Genomic DNA, 19,242 nt, shown 5'->3' with positions numbered 1-19,242 from the left:
TGCCTGCTGGGGGCACAGCATTGGCCTCAGAAACCAACAGGGACACAGAGCTGGAACTTCATCATGATGACTTCATCAAGGTCTCATACCCGTGTGGCGAAAGAATTCTGGTCTAAAAGCGAAGCGTGGCAGAATTTGGCTTAAACTTTGTCTTCGGTTCAGCTGGGATGTGAGATCTGGGAGAAGAGAGAATTCTAGCACCTCAGTTTCTTATAGTAGCTGCTGTTACCCTCCAAAGAAGATCTGGTGTTGTGCTGACCAAGCTGGCCTAGATCGGTTCCCAAGAAGGGGTGAGACACTGCAGGCTTCAGGGTCCTGTCCAGATGAACCTCTTTGATTTTGTCATGCTTCTCTTCCCACCCAGCCCTACTGCTTGGGTCTTGAAAGGCTCAGAGAGGTGACAGCAGCTGGTCGGGGTTGGCTGGCATCCTTCAAGGGGTGGTATGTGAAGGAAAGCTCTCTGTGACCATACTTTGGTGTTCAAATATTTTCCATTTTGCCCCTGGCTCTTCCCAAGGGTCCCAGGAAGGTCCACGCTGTCCTTGCTGAGACCAGAAAGTCCCGTTCAGGGCTTCCGTGCTCCAGCTCCACCCAGTGAATGGGCCCCATCAGTGCTTCCCTGTCCATCTCCAGGCTGAATCAGAGGGGAGGGGTGGGGCGCAGAAAGAACAGTGACACGTCCCAGCTTGCCCTGGCCTTTGGTGCAGTGACCCTAGAATGCTCTTCTCTGAGGAAATCTGGCCACGTTTGGGGAAAGATTAATCTTGGTCCGTTCCTCAGAAGGTCTAGAGTGCTGTCCAGCAGACCTTCCTGCAGTGATAAGCGAGTTCTCCATCAGGACTGTCCAACATGGGGAGGCACACACAGGAGACGGAGCATGAGAAATGACCAGTGTGACCAAGGAGCAGGTTTTTCAATTTCATTTCATCATAACGAATTTAAATCACATAGCCATATGTAGCGAATGGCTCCCATACTGGCCAAGCCAAGCCTAGAGCCTGGCCACTCTCCCCATCCCTCAGAACCTTCTCTCAATCCTGAATCCATTTGATCGACCGCCAGCCCCGGTTTCCCAGTCTCTTGTTGTGACCGGAGTCACCTAGCGCTCTCTCCTGTCTTCTACCCTCTGCGGAGTCCTGGCGTGGGTGGTTAAAGGGAAGGGACGCAGTGTTTCTCAAACATGCTCACCACAGGGACAGGCGAGAGGTTAGGCCTCCAGGAAATGGGATCTTTAATGACACGCAGGGCTTATAGAATGAACATGACCCATTTGGCACCACGGCATCCAGAGGTGCTATTCATGGTAATAGTAGCAGTGCGTGATACTCGTGTATTTGCGTAAATATGCCATCCCAATGCACCTTGCGTGTAAGGCAGGCAGAGGAGGCATGAGACTCCCCCTTTAAGGATAAGAGAACTAAAAGTCAGTTCAGCTGATAGGGTCACATAGCAGGTAATGACAGAGCCAGGACCAGAAGCCAGTGTTCTGGCTTCTAACTCCTCACCGTTGGAATATTTGAACCAGTTCTGATTAAAGAGGAAACATGGGTGGGAGAAAAGAGAAGACCCCATCAGCCCAGCGGACTGACATGGGCTTTAATGAGGCTCTTCGTTCAGTCCTGCGGGGAGCTGTTTTAGATAAACCCATATGATTTCATTCTGCAGCATTGTAGACACCCACATGAGGTAGGGACATTCAAGTGGACATCTGCCTTCCGGAGCCTCTAATGGGCCATCTCGATCCGTCTTGAATTCTTACTGTATTCTTCCAGATCTTATTAACCAATCTCCTTCCAACATCCTCTGCCCTTTGCACAACTCCAGGGGGCACCTTCATACACAATGCAATGTGCAACACCGTGGTATTGATGGAATGGACTTTATTCCTAAATTGAACAAACCGGCTTTCTTCCCTTATGCTTTAGTTAAATCCGTTGTCATATTATTTTTAGTGGGTAGGCCAATTAAGCATGTGTGAAGCTAAGGGTTTGCAACCTTGGCTATTTACCTGAATCTGCGGTGCTTTTGACACAACACACATTCCAGGCTCCATCCTTTGAGAAGCTGGTCTTGAGCCTGGGCATCTTCCTTTTCTCCAAAGTTCCCGAGATGATTCCAGCGCCCAGAGCTGAGACTCCTAGAACGATGGGCCGGGAATCAGGACACTCACGTTCTGATTTTCCCACACAGCCGCCTCCCTATTCTGTAAAATAGAGCGATAAGAGGTTTGCCCTACTTTGATTAGTTTCAAGCATGAGAGATTCTGTGAAAGAATTTTGAAAAGTCATCTGTGTATGTGTGGTGGGAGGGACCCAGAGGCTAGCGGTCAGGCCCCACGTGCAAACAGGCCTGGGGTTCAGTCCCCTGGCGGCATTTCCACATGGCTTCTCATGGCCAGCTCGCTCCATCACACCATGCTAAAAACGGGCAGAGAGTGGGTGGAGCTCAAAATACTTTAACTAGAGTGTAATTGTGTGGGCAGCTTCTACTTTAGCTAGGTAATTCTGGACAAATAGAAGCTCGCCTGCAAGCAGCTATATTTGTTTCCAAAATAGCTGGTGAGAGCCCCTAGGAATTTTGGACATTCATTTCAGTCTTATCTTTTTGAGACCTGCAGGCCACGGGATTAGAAAGCTCTAGACATGAATCAGGAGGCAGACGAGTTGTTTCTTCCTAACCTCAGAGCTAATCCTCAGGGTAAACCCTGTTCGGGGATTTTAGGGTGCTGTTGATTACCCCAAACTTTGAGGTTTCGGCATTACTTCCTGCCTCCTCAGGAAGCCTCAGAAAGGAAGCGTTTCTTAGTAAAAGGGTGATGGACCCTCAAATTCGATCCTTCCCTCCACTTTCACACCCCAGCTGCTGCCAGGGGAGCCTCCCCTTTCATCTTCACCCTTCTCTTTGTAAACTTGATCAAAATGAGGAAGTATATGGTGATGGAGGGCTGGTCGAAAATTCTCTGGAGGTGGGACTCACAAATCCTAGAGGCTCCTGAGAGAAGCTGTTAAGAGGACACGGTGTTAGATTACAATTTGGGGTGTGTGTGTGTATGTGTGTGTGTGTGTGTGCAGGGTCACTCTTCTAAGTGCTGGCTTGCTTTTGAGAGGCAAGTATCTTGTAGACCAAATGCATGCCATGCTGGCCGCAACCTCCAGCAGCCAGAACCCTGATACATTCATTTATTCCATTTGCACCCAAGGGGTACGCGGATACATTCATTCACTCACCGAGCGTCTAGTCTATGCTGAGCATTCTTCTAGGAGCTGAGGATAATGGGTGACGTAACCAATTCCAGCACTCAGGGAATGCACAGTCTCGTGGTGGAGACACCCATAGATGGGTCAAAAGAGAATGACGCGTGCAATTACACACCATATCCAATGCTCTAAAGGGAAAGAGGGGTGATATGAGGGAGGCTGCTCTAGTCTGTGAGTGAGAGAAGGCACGTCTGAGCAGAGGCCGTGACCTGGAAGTCTAAGGAGGCGTCTGCCACGGGATGAGTTGGCGACACTTGTTCCAGGCAGCAAGGACAGTAATACAGAGGCTGTGAACTGAAAACCTCTAGGGTAGGAGTTTCTGCCCTTCTCCCCCCCCCCGCCCCAGTTTTTCAGGTGTTTCTTCATCCTGGCTCCTTCGTAGTTTCTAGTAGCAACGCATGAGAGGCGCTGAGAACCATTCCTGGCTCGTGCAAGAACCAATACTTACTATACGCAGATGCTCCTCTCAGTGTGTTGTGTGCATTCACACGTGTAACCCACGTAACAGCCCATGGCGGAGATGCTGTCCATGTCTCCATGTTATAGAGGAGGAAGCTACACTGGGCAGTGGAATTACAGTCACTATTAATATTAAAATTGGTAATTTATTCAACAATGGCATACCAAGCATTGTCAGGTTCTTGGCAGGTGCACTTTGTCCATTTCTGACTTGTTCGCTGTCCATTTAGACCCTTTTTAAATTCCATTCCTCAAGTTATTGGTGGTGGAAGATCTTTTGACACTGCTGATCAGGTTTTACAGACACATCATTCACTCTCTCCTCCCTTTAATTACATTCAATTCAGTAAATGTTCATTGAGAAACTAATAATTGTCCAGCAAGACCCTCGAGGTGCCGAGACCAAATCCAGACATTCAAAATTCGAAAGAAAGAAATGCACCCAAATAGCTATACTAGGATAGGATTTATGCTCTGTTTATCTTGTAATTGCAATACCAATACAAATGAAGAAGTGACTCATTCGTGGCTGCTGACTGGGAAAAATATGAACTACATTCAAGTAGACAGCTACTCAGCAGATATGTTCTTTAGGCTACCTTTTTGTTTTTTAAATAATGTGTGTCATTGGTCAAAGCCTTTTCAATGTGACACTCTAACAATTCTGTATTTTGGAATTTGTTGTCCTCATAAATCTGATTCTTTTGAGAATGGATTTATTTATTTATATTTATTTATTTATTCATTTTTGGCCGTGCCCATGGCATGTGGAAGTTCCTGGGTCAGGGATTGAACCCATGCTGCAGCAGTGACCTGAGCCACAGCGGCAATAACATCGGTTCCTTAACCCACTGAGCCACTAAGGAACTCCCATTACCTGTTGTTTAGATATTGATTTACCATCAAACAGATTTTTACCTTTTTAAAAACAATTTATAGGCGTGGAAACTAATCTGTGAAGACATACCCTCTAAATGACACGGTAATTGTTGAAGGAGAATTGGTACCTCGCGTGCTTAGTTCTAAATAAGTAGAAAAGAAACTTCATTTTTGCAAAGATAAAATAGCGATCCACCCTTCCCAACAGTGTTAGGACACTTCCCTTTGCCCTCCTTCCTTCTTTTCTCGTTTAGGTAAGGACTTAAAATAAACAAGAAAGGGGAACTGGGCTCCAGCCCCTGGCCAACTGGTCTGGTCAGTTATGATCACAATTTTGTATTTGTTAAAAAAAAAGGAAAAGAAAAATTATAAGTTTCTCATTTGCATTTTAATGGGCACCAAATTCCCCTTTCAGAGGGCTGTGGCCTTGTCCCTTATCCATTTTCAAAGAGTGACTTCATGCAGTGAGCAATCTAACTGCTTCTCTAGGCTGAGAGCATGAATTTCTGCTTCCTGAACCATTGCCTATATCTGCGATGTCCACATCCGATGAGGCAAGAATACCGCAAGAGGCTGTAAAGCATCCAGCAGCTACTACATCAGCAGAAAATACAAGAGCAGTGTTAGTGAGCCACATTCCAAGGAAAGTCAATGGCAGTGCACTGAATAAAGATCTTTTCCAACGAGCGTCCTCAAAGGGTCCTTTCTCCTTGTTGTTGAATCTCTCTAAGAACCTCACTTTTTAAGGAGCAGAATAGAAACTGTAATTTCATTAGCTGACGAGGGAAATGCCATCCTAGACCTGTGTCCGTCAACAGCAGGCAAACACACGCTGACTCTGGTTCTCAACTTGGTCACCATGTGGCTGAGGGACCTCAGAACAGCAGCTTTTAACTGGGGGCCTGTGAACTTGGATGGTAAAACAAAATGATATCTTTATTTTCTCAAATTGAAATTTAGCATTTTCTTCTCTTATGAATGTGGGCAACGAATGAGAATAGTAACAGTAGCACCTGTGACTTTGTCAACAAGAGACATGGCAGATCTTTTCACATCCCTCGACAATTGTCGCTGATGCCTTGATTCATGCTTAGCCTTACTTCACATCACAATTAAACCTTAGCGGTGCTGCTCAGTCTTGTTATTTATAATGTTATTTAAAAACCACATGTGGGAAAAAAAAAAAAAAAACACACATGTGGGAGTTCCCATTGTGGCTCAGCCATCGGTAATAAACCCAACTAGTATCCAGAAGGACCCAGGTCGGATCCCTGGCCTCACTCAGTGGGTTCTGGATCCGGCATTGCTGTGAGCTGTGGTGTAGGTCAAAGACACAGCTCACATCCCGCATTGCTGTGGCTGTGGTGTAGGTAGAGGTACCGCTCCGATTGGACCTCTAGCTTGGGAATTTCCATATACCATAAAAAAAAAGAAAAAGAAAAGGAAAAAAGAAAGAAAAAGAAAAAAAAATCGTATGTTTTACCATGTCATGATTTTATTATTTTGTAACTGTATTTCAACATAGTTGGCTTCCTTTGCAGTTGTATGTATTTTTCTTCAATTTTTTTAAAAAAGTTTTTCATTTGAAAATATTTGAAGAAGAGTCAACAGACTTTGCTAGCTTGTCACAGTCCATGTGCTTGCTCTCTACCCCCAATCCCCACACGAATGTTAAAATCCTTCAGGAGACTCTCAGTATTGCCCTCGTTGCCTTAGGTGATTTCAGCATTTTGTCCCATTGCAAAAACACAGCTTCCCTGCAGCGAGGGGCCTGTAAAAGGAAGCATTTAGTGCATTCCCCATGCCTTTGACTTGGTTTTAGTTACTTCTTTTCCAATAACACACCTTAACAAAAACCTCACGTGAGGTACAGTTGTGACACACGGCCTCATTTGATCTTCAAATCGCGGGTTAAAACTGTGCGAGCTTTCAGCTATTCAAGAGCTGACTATCTGAGCTGTGAATGAACAAGGTCTGCCTTTCTTCCTCGTTGCCTCTTTGGCTATTTACCGTGTGGTTCTTTTACTGTGGGTCACAGGTGCTCCGATAGATAGGCAGGGCACTGAGGGGAAATTACACTCAAATCTGGCCATTTTTCCACATCCCTAAGAAGGCGTGAATGGGCCTCGGGTGCGAGCATTGATGAAATTAAGATTTGGGATTACCTGTGGATTTTAATTACTGTGCCCTCCCTGGCCCAGTGTGCTCTATCTCCGCTGCCACCGCACTCCTGGAGCTCTAATGAGACACTTATCAGATGCTATTTTGTATTGTTAGTTATCTTTGCGGTGCATATGCGCTTTGGGTTCACGGATCCTGTGTTATCCTTCTCTTGGGCTGCCTCTGGTGCTTGGCAGACAATAGACCCGCCGTAAATAGGTGTGGCTGAGCTGAATAGCTGTTGACTGTGCATATTTAGTGGGCCTTCATGCTTGAAAATGCCGGTGCCAACATGATTATTTTCTACCTTGGATTTGTTAATGCAACATCTATTCCACGCATACTGCACACTTACAATGAGCCAGGCATCATGCTAGACATTAGAGTCTAAGATGAATATAACTATTGCCCCCAAGGAGTCTAGGGCCATAGGAACACCATGCAATGAAGTGTTATGAGAGCAAAGATAGGGGCAGGAGCCGGGTGTGTTGGTGAAACCAAACAATCATTTATTCATTCTCTGGTGAATAAACGTCAGAGAAGATGCTAGAGTGAGAACCCAAAGGATGAATACGACTTTAGCTTATAGGAACGGGGAGGTGGGGACTTCCAGGAATGGAGAACTGAAAAGCTTGCAGTGTTGAAGCAGCATTCTTTTTTTTTTTTTTTTTTTTGCGTTTTGCTTTTAGGGAGCATATGGAAGTTCCCCGGGCGAGGGGTCAAATCAGAGCTGCAGCTGCAGGTCTACACCACAGCCACAGCCACAGGGGATCCAAGCCATACCTGTGACCTACACTGCAGCTCACAGCAATGTCCGGGATCCTGAACCCACTGAGTGGGGCAAGGGATCGAACCCACATCCTCATGGATAGTAGTCAGGTTCCTAACCCACTGAACCAAATGGAGCGGCATTCATTACCTACCTGACACCCATCTCCTCCCCTTCCCTCCTTCTGTCCCGCTAATGGAACCTTAGCTTCGAATCCGGGATGACCTTGAGGAAGCTAAGCTCCTCCCCCAGACGCAGGCTCAGGAGCCAGTCAGGCGCCAATCATAGTCATTCCTTTCCTCTTTGCCAGCGGGTGGTCCAGAGTGGGAGCATAACCACATTCTAGTCAATGAGACTTAAGGAGAAGTCGGCTCAGGGCTTTGCATGTGGACGTAAAAAGATTGAGTCTTGCAAGGAGAAAACTAGCCTTCTTCTTGTCTAGAAAACTGTAATGATATTTGCGGCTGTGGCAGCTCTCTTGCGACAGCAGAAAGATAACAAGAGCCTGGGGGGCTCTTTGATAGTAACACTGAATGGCAACCATTCCTGGCAACTGGACTCCTTGTATGGGCCCAAAATTAGTGCCTATTTTTCCATGCTGCAAGGATTTAGATGTTCTTCCTTATAACTAAACACATAATAACTGATTTGTATAGCTTCTGTAAATTCTCTTTCACGGGTCTCCCCAGGGCATGCCAGCAAGACCATATGACTAATACCCCTGAGTTTTACCACTGACTATCCTTGGCTTCTTTCTCCTTCGACCCTCTTTAGTCACTTTGGGGGGACCCTAGGGGAACATCTTGGAGTGGCGCTTCCTCCCTGCTCCTCTGTATCTCCCCTGATGCTGACACCGTCTTCTCTGCAAAGCCGGGAAGAACGCCCTTCTCTCCAGCTCTGTGCTTCACTCTGTCACAGACCCTAAGGTGGTGTGAATGCCTTGAAGGTCCTAGGCCTTTGGTCAAAGTGTACCTTCCAGCTCATGCGCACCCCTGCTCTCTACAGGGGATTAGCTGAAGAATAGAAAGCATCCTGTTTTTATCTCCTTTTCGTTGTCTCTTTCCACAAAAGCTTAGCATCAACCTCCTCCTTTAGATGGAATAGAACAAAACAAATGCACATCAGGCATGTCAGCCAATGCCAACAGATGCCTCAGAGTTCAGGTTTACTGGCCCTGCACAATTACTCTCCAATTAGTTCAGCCCAGAGCAGAATTAGATATGCATGTGAAGGCATGGGAACAGAGTGTGGCAAAGACAGGCAGTCGGGGCCACAGAGATCAAGCTAAGAGGCACAAGCAGTAATTTCTAAGCCAGAACCTCCCCGAAAGTATGGTATATGGTACATTGAGATATTATCCTACCCCCTCAGCCCTTAGGTCCTGCTGGGAGAGCCAGGCAGCCAGAGCCCTTTGACTGGTCACTTCCAGCAGTGAGTGGGCCCAACAGCAGGGGGGATCCAAGCAGAGTGGAGCCTGATGGGCCCATGACATAAAAATATTGGGAAATAACAGGGAGGCATTGACGATTTTTTAACAGAAGAAACCTGACTAACTTTCCATCTTGGAGGAAGATTAGAAGGCACTGCAACACTGGATGGAAGGGGGTGGACAGAGAGCCTAGAATCAGGAATACTAGTTGCATCTAAAATGTCCCAGCTGTGAGGCAGTGAGGCACTACACCAAGGCGTAGGAATGAGACAACAGAAGGGATCTGGGTTATAAGAAATCTTAAGGGGGTAAAAATCAATGGACTTGGACTTGACAGTTGTTTAGATACAGGCAGGGTGGGAAGGACCCAGGATGACTTCCAGCTCTTGGACTGAGCACCTGAATGGACAGTGATGTCATCCATTGAAACAGGGACTATGTGGGGAAAAGGTGTGGAAGAAAGTTGGTTTGAGAAGCATGTGGAATGTCCAAGGGAGATGACCAGTAGGCATTCGGACATATAGGTCTAGTGCTCAAGAGATCACTCTTATGTAGAGATTTTAGAGTCCTTCAACGGCAAAGGGATGGTGGAAGCCCATGGGCAAAGGTGATATTGACCAAGAAGAATAAAGCTGGGAAAAGAGAGGGCCAAAGACAGAGCAAGGGAGAGAGGTTCAACCCAAACCCGCTCAGGTCAAAGGACAAGACGGAGGACTCAGTCTGGTGAGCCTCAGTCTGTGTGTGTGTGTGTGTGTGTTGTGTGCACCTGCACTCATGAGCACACGTGTTTATCTGTCTCATCTCTGCTTTTCTTTGAAGGTTTGCCTTGTTGCCTCCTATTTCAGGTAAGACTTGACTAGGTCAAGAACCTAGTAGCCGCAGATTGGTCATCCCAGTAAAAGATCTTTTTTTCTTCCACCATAACAATCCCTGGAAAGAACTCTGACTGGCTTTGCTTGGGTCATATGACCTATCCTAAGCCCAAACACAGTTGCCAGCTATGGGGCACTGGGATTGGCCAGATCTAGGTCATGTGCCCACATCCAGTTGCCTGTGGGGTGCATGGACAGGTTCTATTACCAGAAGAGCAGTGATGGTAAGGCTTTCAGGGGAGGTAAATATAGTTCGCAAGATCCCCTGCACATCAGCATTTAAAGAGGGAGCTAGAAAAAGGGAACCAGTGAAGGAGCAGCAAATTGACATGTCAGAGTCGATTATCAGCTTTTCAGAGGCTGAGAAATGTGGCTTATTCATATCTGTTTCTTCCTTCCCCCTCTGAAATCTAGTGCTATGCCTGTAATCAACAAGTGTGTATGGAATGAATTCATAAACATTCCACAAGGTAAGGAGTGGGTATTTTTCAAAAGACATAACAAAGACTGACACCCAGTAAATCTGATTTGGACAATATACAAAAGCACATTTTTTAAAGTAGCCCGCCACCCCTGACATAGTTATTAATAGACCCTCAGAAAAGAGCTGATCTTTTTCATGATTCAGATGAAGGCACCAAATCAATTTGGGCCAAACTAGTTACAGCTGAGAATTTGATTGGGGGCGTGTCTTATGGAAATCAGGTGGTGTGTTTTAAGGAATGTTCATTTTATTGCTCTGTTCTAAGGCTGCCCGTAATTTTCATGCTGCATTTGCAAGACTGCAGGCAGACACCTTGATTACTACGGACACTGGATAGAAAGTGGAAAGCTAATCAAATCTTTATTAATTGGTGACATACTTCTAACTTTGGGGGACAGATGCTAGGAAGGAATGAAAGACAGCTGGTAAACCACAGCACCCACCCACTTCCCTCAGGTAGTGCTTATGTACCTATTTTTTTTTTTTTTTTTCTTATCAAGTACCTTTTAGAGCCACTAGGGGGAATCCTAGTGTGTATCAAAACTTGGCTTTTTCTAAGCATAATGGAATGATATACCCATGGAAACTTGCTTATCGGTTGATGGGTGTGTCCTCCACTGTGTAAGGGCTCAGCGATCTGGCAGGTTATCATATTTTTCAAGCAGATGAGAGAGTATCATCCAAGGTATGTTAAAGAGAAGCAATTACTTAAATTCTCATTGGATTTAGAAGGGGTTCCCTAACCATTTGAAATGAAAGTTTTTTTTTATTATAAATGGAAGTACCTACGGTGAAAAAGAGGGGTTTTATTTGTTAGAATCTTTGCTTATTAAAAAATAGAAAATTCTGAATCTGTGCCCTTTCAATTTTAAAGAGCTTAATTTTAAATAACCGTTAGACACAAGTGTGATCTTAATGCTCAGTGGAGTTCTTAAAGTATTATTGGCACTCAGTTGATAATTATTATAATTATTATAAGCTTGTCTAACATAATTACAGTATAAGACTCTTCCTTTTTCAACACAAAGCCATTTTCAAACAAAGTTTAAAAGATGCTGTAAATTAACAAATAATCCAAATGCAATGCTCAGAGTTGAATTCAGTGGTTGCTTCTCCATATTGTCAGTAATATTTTTTGCGACTGGTTACTGCATTTCCCCTTTTCGGTTCTCTGTTCCTGTACAGATAATACATTCTCAAATTGGTAAATATGTATTGTACATATGCTAGGTTAAGTCACCGTAACTGGGGCCATGAGTACCCCCAAGAATAGCCCCCTGACCCTGGAGCTTACAGTCTTTAGAATGCAATTCGACCGATGTTTGTGGGCCACTGAGTCTGTGCAAGGCCTTGGAAATTGCACGGTGGGGGAGTCATCAGTCTAGCTCACTGCACACCCCTAGTCCTCAACACGTGCTTAGTACACTGTAGATTCTCAGAATGCATGTGTTAAGAGTGTGAACAAGCAAATGAACAAAAAGTTTGGGGTATACCAGAAATTATGGAGACAAACCGAATAAGGTACCGTCCCTGACTTCAAGGAATCAAAATCGAATAGAAGAGCTGTGTACACAACTAACGTATGGTGCATCATGTAGACTGCAGGATTTAAACATTTTCACAGATGGGCAAATAAAGCGTTACTTCAATTCAGGGGAAGGAATTCCCAACCAAGCAGAGAAATCAGTTCAGTTAAACAAATTCGACAGGCAAGTTGGAATACACTGCTAGAAGGGAGCCTGGCAAAGAAGAGATACTCATTACGCTTTCGGAATAAATGAATGAATATTTACTATATGCCAGGCCCCGTGCTGATTCCTGGGGGTACAAAGAAGAATTAAGACTTGATTTCTATTGTAATTTAATTTTTTTTTTTTAAAGTTCAGAGTCAGAGTTCCCGTTGCCGCGAACAGTGGCGTAGGTTGCAGACGTGGCTCAGATCTGGCCTTGCTGTGGCTGTGGCGGAGGCCGGCAGCTGTAGCTCCGACTGGACCCCTAGCCTGGGAACCTCCATATGCTGTGGGTGCGGCCCTAGAAAAGCAAAAATAAATAAATAAATAAATATTAAAATTAGATAAATAAAAATTAAAAAAAAAAAAGTTCAGAGTCTGGTAGAGAGCTTCTGGTGCACTGTCAATAAAGACCTCCAGGAGGAAGTAGCTTTTAAATTGGGTCTTGAAGGAGGAATAGGAATTTGCGAGGTGGAGCAGAGGGAAAGAAGGTTTTTTAGATGGAATATACAGCCCGTGCAAAGCTATGGAGGCACGAAAGGGCTTGGCTTATTTAGAGAATATCCCTTTGCTAAAAATGGAGGACAGTCCCAAGTGTATCCTTGGTTCCTAGCATAAAGCCCTGTGTAGGGCATTTCCTTAGGAAATACCAGTTGTCCTTGACAATAATGATGGCAGGAGCCAAGAGATGCACACACGTCTTAAGTCGTCTTTGGTGCGGGTCAAACCCAAGTAAATGTGCTTAGAAGTAGGCGTATGCCCAAGAGATGCTAGTTAAAATTCCTTCCCAAGGATGAGATTGGACATGAGAATTGTGGGCTGAATTGCATCCCCACGCCCACCCTCCAATCCATCAGTTGACGTCCTAACCTCCAGCATCTCAAACTGTGACTATATTTGGATATGGGGTCTTTCAAGATGTAAAATGAGGGCACCAGGGTGGGCTTCATCCAGTATGACGGGCATCCTTCTAAGAAGAGGAGAGTCGGACGTGGTTCTATACAGAGAGGAGATTGTGTGAAGACGCAGGGAGAAGACGGCCCTCCACCGGCCAAGGAGGGAGGCCTCGGAAGAAAACGACTCTGCCACACCCTGATCTCAGACAGGCAGGCTCCAGAACTATGAGGAAATCGGTAGATTTCCATTGTGTAAGCCACCCCATCCATGGGACTTGGTTATGGCAGCCCCAGCAAACCGATAATGGGTTAACCCAGCATGAAAGCCCTGGTTTCTAGCAATGGTAAGAGGAGTCGTAATAAATCGTCTCATGTACTATGCTTGCAAACCCCATGAGACTAGACACTGTTGTTTCCAGGCTCCAGTGAGGATGCTGAGGCTCAGAGAGCCCAGGGCTGCATGGGGATGGAGTAGTGGCACAGGGCTGGAACCCAGGGCTGACCAGGGCTACCCCTGGCCTTACAGAGTCTTTGTACAATGAGGCAGCATCTCTTCCTTAGGGCAGACCCAACCCCATGCTGGGGTCCAGGGTTTGGTGAGCAGAAAGCGGACTGGGTGGCTTGTGCAGGGTTCACCCTTCACGGTGGCCCACTCGGTAGCCCAAGCACTTAATCCTTTCCCTGGATGGCCCGTGGGGCTGGGGTGGCTAGAATAACACCGAGGGAGCAGGGGGTGGCCCATAAAGGGGTTCTTCGAGCTAAGGTTTCAAACCTCACCTGCTCTGCAGATGCCAGAGCCCAGGTCCTGGGTCCCTGTGGGTGGGCTGCCAGTGGCCCTGCATCCACAACGGGGCCCTGCCTCAGCGCAGTTCTGCTACGTGGCCTCGGGACTGCTCTGCCTCCGGTCCTCCATCAGCAAGGACAGTTCGCTGGCATCAAACACCTAATCCTGTCCCCAACACCCGCCCCTCCCCTCCAATCAAAGAGGCAGATAAATGCATCTTTGACTGTCTTGACCATGAATGTAAGTGTGCCTTTCCTCACAATTAAGGCTCCTGGATGTTCCAAATTGCAGCTTTTGTGATTGGGGGGGAAGGCCTCTGACATCGTAAATATTTAATCACCATTAAGAATGTCCAATACATGAGGGGAGTCTGGTTTCAAATTGGCTCATTCAGATGATGAAAGCACAAAAGCCTCGCAGGGTAAAAATAAAGTACCCTCTCCAAAAGTACCAGCCTTAGAGCTCAAGGTGGTTTCTGTTTCAGTTCCATAGACTCCTGTGCATGTCACCTGACCTTGAGCCATGCGGCGACCAAGAATATCCGGTTTATCGTTATCATTTTATTTATTTATTTATTGTCTTTTTGCCTTTTCTAGGGCCACTTCCCGCAGCATATGGAGGTTCCCAGGCTAGGGGTTGAATCGGAGCTGTAGCCGCCGGCCTACACCACAGCCACAGCAACACGGGATCTGAGCCGCGTCTGCAACCCACACCCTAGCTCATGGCAATGCCAGATCCTCAACCCACTGAGCAAGGCCAGGGATTGAACCTGCAACCTCATGGTTCGCAGTCGGATTCATTAACCACTGAGCCATGACGGGAACTCCCGGTTTACCTTTAAATATTCACGCGGGTGGGATGGGCTGAGGGCTGGAGATGAGAAAGGATAGCAATCTCTTCATAATCCTGTTTTGGTAATCATGAATACAGACGGAATTTCTAGCCTGGACTAAAGAAACTGCTGAAGTTCAGACTTAAGGAGAAACGTCTGAGAAGGAAAATGCAGTGTGTTTGTTTCGTGTCTCATTTGAACATACACTTCAAGCGTTCAGCAGTGGTTTAGAGATCAGAACCCCCCCCACCCCCCGCCTTTTGAACCTTTAGCCCCCAGTAGGTCCTGGTGTACTTTTAAGGTAAAGCTTTTAGTTTTAGGGTTCGGCTGGAAAAAAAATATATGTATATAATCCTGCCCAGTCAGGTTTCCATTTGTCTGTATCACCAGGGTGAACTACGCGTAGGAAAGTCTGGACAAAGGGAAGAAAAATGGGGCTTGTTTTCCGATCAAGATTTTGGGGAGCCAAACATTTGGAGAGACGAGGCGTTCCGTTGTGCCTGGCAGTGTTCCATGCGTTCCATCAGTGGACAAACAGAAGGTAAGTAGCATTCCAGGCCACTTCTCCCTCCACTCTGGGAAGGAGGTTGGTTCATCCATTAGGGTCCTGGTGGAAAACAGGTACCTCAGGCCGATGGGTACGTTAACGAAGGGACAGGGCTGCAGGCAGGACGAAGGAAGACCAGCAGGGCTGGCAGCAGAGGGAGGCTTTGGCTCCACAGGCCTGAGGAGTAGGGAGAGGACGGCTTCTAACCCAGAGAAGGCTGGGCCGGAGCAGTAGCTGTGATGAGACTGGGCTGCCCACGGGATCTGTGGCCTTTGAGAGGGACACAGCTAAGGCCAAGGCACAGATCAGCTGGGAGAATAGGTATCTGGGTATCACCCTAGCCACCTAGCCCTCCCTGCCTCTCCTGTTGGGGGCCTCACCTTGGCTGAATCCAGCCAGCAGCCAAAAGGTGAGGAAAGTGGCCGGAAAGGTCAAACGTGTGGGTATAGAGTAGGGATGGAGGAGGAAATGGAGAATTTCCAGTACGGACGGGGAAGAAGAAACAAATAGGATTAGAGAAGAGGCAGAAAGGCGAGGCAACTGCTCAGCCTTTGCCCTCGGGATGCTGTGCATGATGCTGGATGGGCCTCCATGCTCCCCGTGCCCTCCCCATGGCGGGTGACGAGTGGGGCTGCCCTCCCCATGGGGCCCATCAGCTGAGTTTCCCAACAGCAGCAGCTCAAGCTCAGAGCGGATGCTGGTGTCTCCTCACCCACCTTGGTGGACATATTTTCCAGGGAGTGGCAAGGGCATAAAAATGAGAAGGGGTGCCAGCTTGGTGGCGAGCAGCGGGCCACCCACCGGCAAGTCCAGCAAGCTCATTGTCAGCGCCCCTGCATCTCCCTGTCAGAATCTCAAGGAAACGGGAGTACGAGTGACTGTGACGGTATCTGCGTGTTTATCTTATCTGCTGCTATTCATTTCAAGAATTTGAGTTATTATTAATATGAGGGCCCGGTTTCTGGCAGCTCTTCTCTTTGAATGGGTTTATGCCAAGCTGCCAGTTATCAGAGGATCCGGGACCTAGGATCACACTGACGGGGAGCCTCAGAGCCATGATGGCAGAGCAGAGACTTGGGAAAAGACACAATATTAAAGAAGGGTCCGCCTGTTGTGCCTAGGCCAGGAGGGCTCCTATTACAAAAGAGTAGCAAGGAAAATATGAGCGGGGACAAACCAGAATCTTGTGAAAATCAGAGAAAAGCTGGTGACCAAGAGACCATGCATCAAGTTATAGAGATCCCCCCAAATCTGAAGAAATAATTAACTGATGACTGTGTGCGTGTGGGGAACGTCTAGCTGGTCTCCAGAAACCCTGTGATGGCTGATGATTGACCATATTTTGCTTCCAACTGGTGATCATCTCGGACTCTTTTGTTTGTTTCTTTTTACTTTTACTGCTTTTTAGGGCCACACCCGCAGCATATGGAGGTTCCAAGGCGAGGGATCCAATCAGAGCTGCAGCCACCAGCCTCCACCACAGCCACAGCAATGCGGGATCCGAGCCGCATCTGCAACCTGCACCACAGCTCATGGCAACGCCAGATCCTTAACCCACTGAGCAAGGCCAGGGATGGAACCCACGTCCTCAAGGATGCTAGTCGGGTTTGTAACCTACTGAGCCGCAACAGGAACTCTGGTCTCAGACTCTTCAATGCTGATGGTTTTGGTGAATGTTTTAGCGAAAGGGCTCAACAGAAACTTCATGACACTGAGTAGACTGCATGAGAAACTAGGTACCAGGGTGCCTGGGTGATGTCCTGTACACCACAGTCTCTCAAAAAAACCAGGAATCTTATGTTTTACACTCTTTCCACAAGCAATAGCTCATCCATCCCTCAAGGTGAGTGAAGGCCCTTTTTAGCTTCAAGGATCTCACTGGATGCTCGGTTCAATCCATTCTCCCACCTACAGCTGCATGTCTCCTGGTGAATGACCGTGAGAACAACATGGAATCCGAGAGGACAACTGTAATGTTGGGAGCGAACCCAAATTCCACCTACTGAAGGAACACAACACCCTTTAACCAAAGGCAAAGGCACTATCACCCAGCATACAGATGCCCAGCAATTGTCTGGCGCCACGGTGGGTGGGCAGGGAGGGTGACATCCTGTGTTCCTTCGGCCATCTCTTAACTGTGCTGCCTTTGCTTGACTTTCCTTGTTGATTGAACTGCATGCCACTCATCTCTCAGTGTCAATTCAAACGTATTAAACGGCTCTTCGTCTTATCAGCTTTCAACCATCTACTCATCAGTGGACCAGAAAGGAGGCTGGCTCGTTTCTTTTTCCTGTCAAGTCACCAAAAGGGGCTGGGAGTTCCGATAAGGGCCTCGAAGTGGCAAACCATATAGACTTGAGCCAAGCTCTGGAGAAGGAAGAGGTCTTTAAGTCCTAGAACGATAGCACTGGAACTATTTGACCCACTGGCTGGCATTTCCCGCATGCCACCCAAGGGCGTTGTAGCTACTACATAAACGTGGTGTAAAGAGACGTCATTGGCAGCCAGAACGCATATTCTCAGTTGCTTTCCATCTCTGCTGGTCCAGGCATCCTTACAGACCACTGTCGGGTTCTGTAAAGTCAGAAAGCCACCTGAAGCACCAGTGATAGCCATCTTGTGACTGTGACCAAGTGGCTGCTGAACAGTTCTTAATGTCCTCAGCCTCAGCAGGAAACCACTGAATCTATAAAGTCCTGTCCCACAGAAATGAGTCAGATGGTGGATGGTCTGGTTAACCCCGATTGCCTTTGGTGCCTGAGGGAGTTGATCTTTGCTCATCATGAAGGCTTACCCATCTAGTGAACGCCGCAAGTAGAAACTGCCCGGCGTCGGTCTGAACAGCCCATTTCCGTGGTAGCAGCCCTCGGTCTGGAGGATAAATCTGCACCATCTTCTCTTTGTTGGGTTTCAGCCCGTCGTGTTGCAAGGAGTTCCTGATGTGCGATACACGACACCCAACATGATGGGCTCCAGCAGCTGGGGATGGGCGTGTGGTCACCGACGGGACTCACACCCTTGGCCAGACGGCGGTGTCCAAGAGAAAGCGATCAAGAACATAAGGGGAGTTCCCATCGTGGTACAGTGGTTAACGAATCCGACTAGGAACCATGAGGTTGCGGGTTCGGTCCCTGCCCTTGCTCAGTGGGTTAACGATCCGGCGTTGCCGTGAGCTGTGGTGTACGTTGCAGACACGGCTCGGATCCCGCGTTGCTGTGGCTCTAGTGTAGGCCGATGGCTGCAGCTCTGATTCGACCCCTAGCCTGGGAACCTCCATATGCCGCGGGAGCGGCCCAAGAAATGGCAAAAAGACAAAAAAAAAAAAAAAAAAAAAAAAAAAGGAATCCACAGGCCTCGATAGTTATTTTGGTTGTTCATGTTTCCCACAGTTATCGAATGTGAACTTGTGTCCTGAAGGTGGAGCTTTAGTACACAGGAAAATTGGAAAGGGGCACACATGTTTGTACCAAACGGGGTCGAGGCTGCAAAGAACACATTAATATGCTCCCTAGTTGCCTACAGTTTTCATGCCAAAAAATCGGCACAGATTCGGATTTCTTTCACTGTAGGAGCCTGCATACAATTACATGGGGGAAAAAAGAAGCCTGCTCTCAAGAGCGGGGCTCATGGTCCCAGTGGAATGGCAAGACGTGGTAGGCATCAAAGCCACTTCTGCATCTTGCTCGTCGTGTTTTTTAAGAGGCTGTTTCTTTTTCAGACTGAGGCCAAAATGAATTTCGTAGTGCTCGAAAGGCCACACCGCGGAGTAGGTTTAATCCGAATAGCTCCCGAGATGGTCTGCTCCTGACTGTACCAACTCTGCAGGACTTAGAGAAATCACTTGGCTACCAGTGAAGTAAACCCATCACCAGAATGGAATTGAACGGCTGCTTCTCCGCACATAACAACACTGCCACCGCAGGCTCAGGACGGCAGTGAAGATGACTGTGTTTCGTCGTCGTTCCCGGGGAACACTGTCAAAATACTGGCACATGCATCCCCTCCTATGCAGTGAAGGGTTCTTTGGGCTTCTGCAGATGCTTCTTGGATGCCACTTTTTCCATTTCCAGCAAGTGCCAACATTCTTAAAACATTTCAGGTGCATCAGGAATGGGGGCGTGAGGCCTGATGATTTTCAAGCGGA

At 47.2% G+C, this 19,242-nt stretch overlaps 1 protein-coding gene across 2 annotated transcripts in view; it reads left to right on the top strand.

The window, feature by feature from the left end:
* PLXNC1 (plexin C1) overlaps positions 1-19,242 on the top strand; it is a 331,134-nt gene that overhangs the window by 153,797 nt on the left and 158,095 nt on the right. For both annotated transcript variants that reach the window (XM_084957525.1, XM_084957524.1), the window contains exon 2: positions 14,942-15,092. The gene's annotated coding sequence lies outside the window, so the exon portion shown is untranslated. The remainder of the gene's footprint in view (positions 1-14,941; positions 15,093-19,242) is intronic.

The sequence above is a fragment of the Sus scrofa genome, chromosome 5 (genome assembly GCF_054392235.1).
Source record: "Sus scrofa isolate SSC_HxYL_T2T_F1_AM1 chromosome 5, Sscrofa_HxYL_maternal_Yorkshire_Landrace_v2.0, whole genome shotgun sequence".
In the NCBI taxonomy this organism is placed as follows: Eukaryota; Metazoa; Chordata; class Mammalia; order Artiodactyla; family Suidae; genus Sus; species Sus scrofa.
The sequence above is the reverse complement of the archived record's forward strand: the minus strand, read 5'-3'. Positions and strand labels throughout refer to the sequence as shown.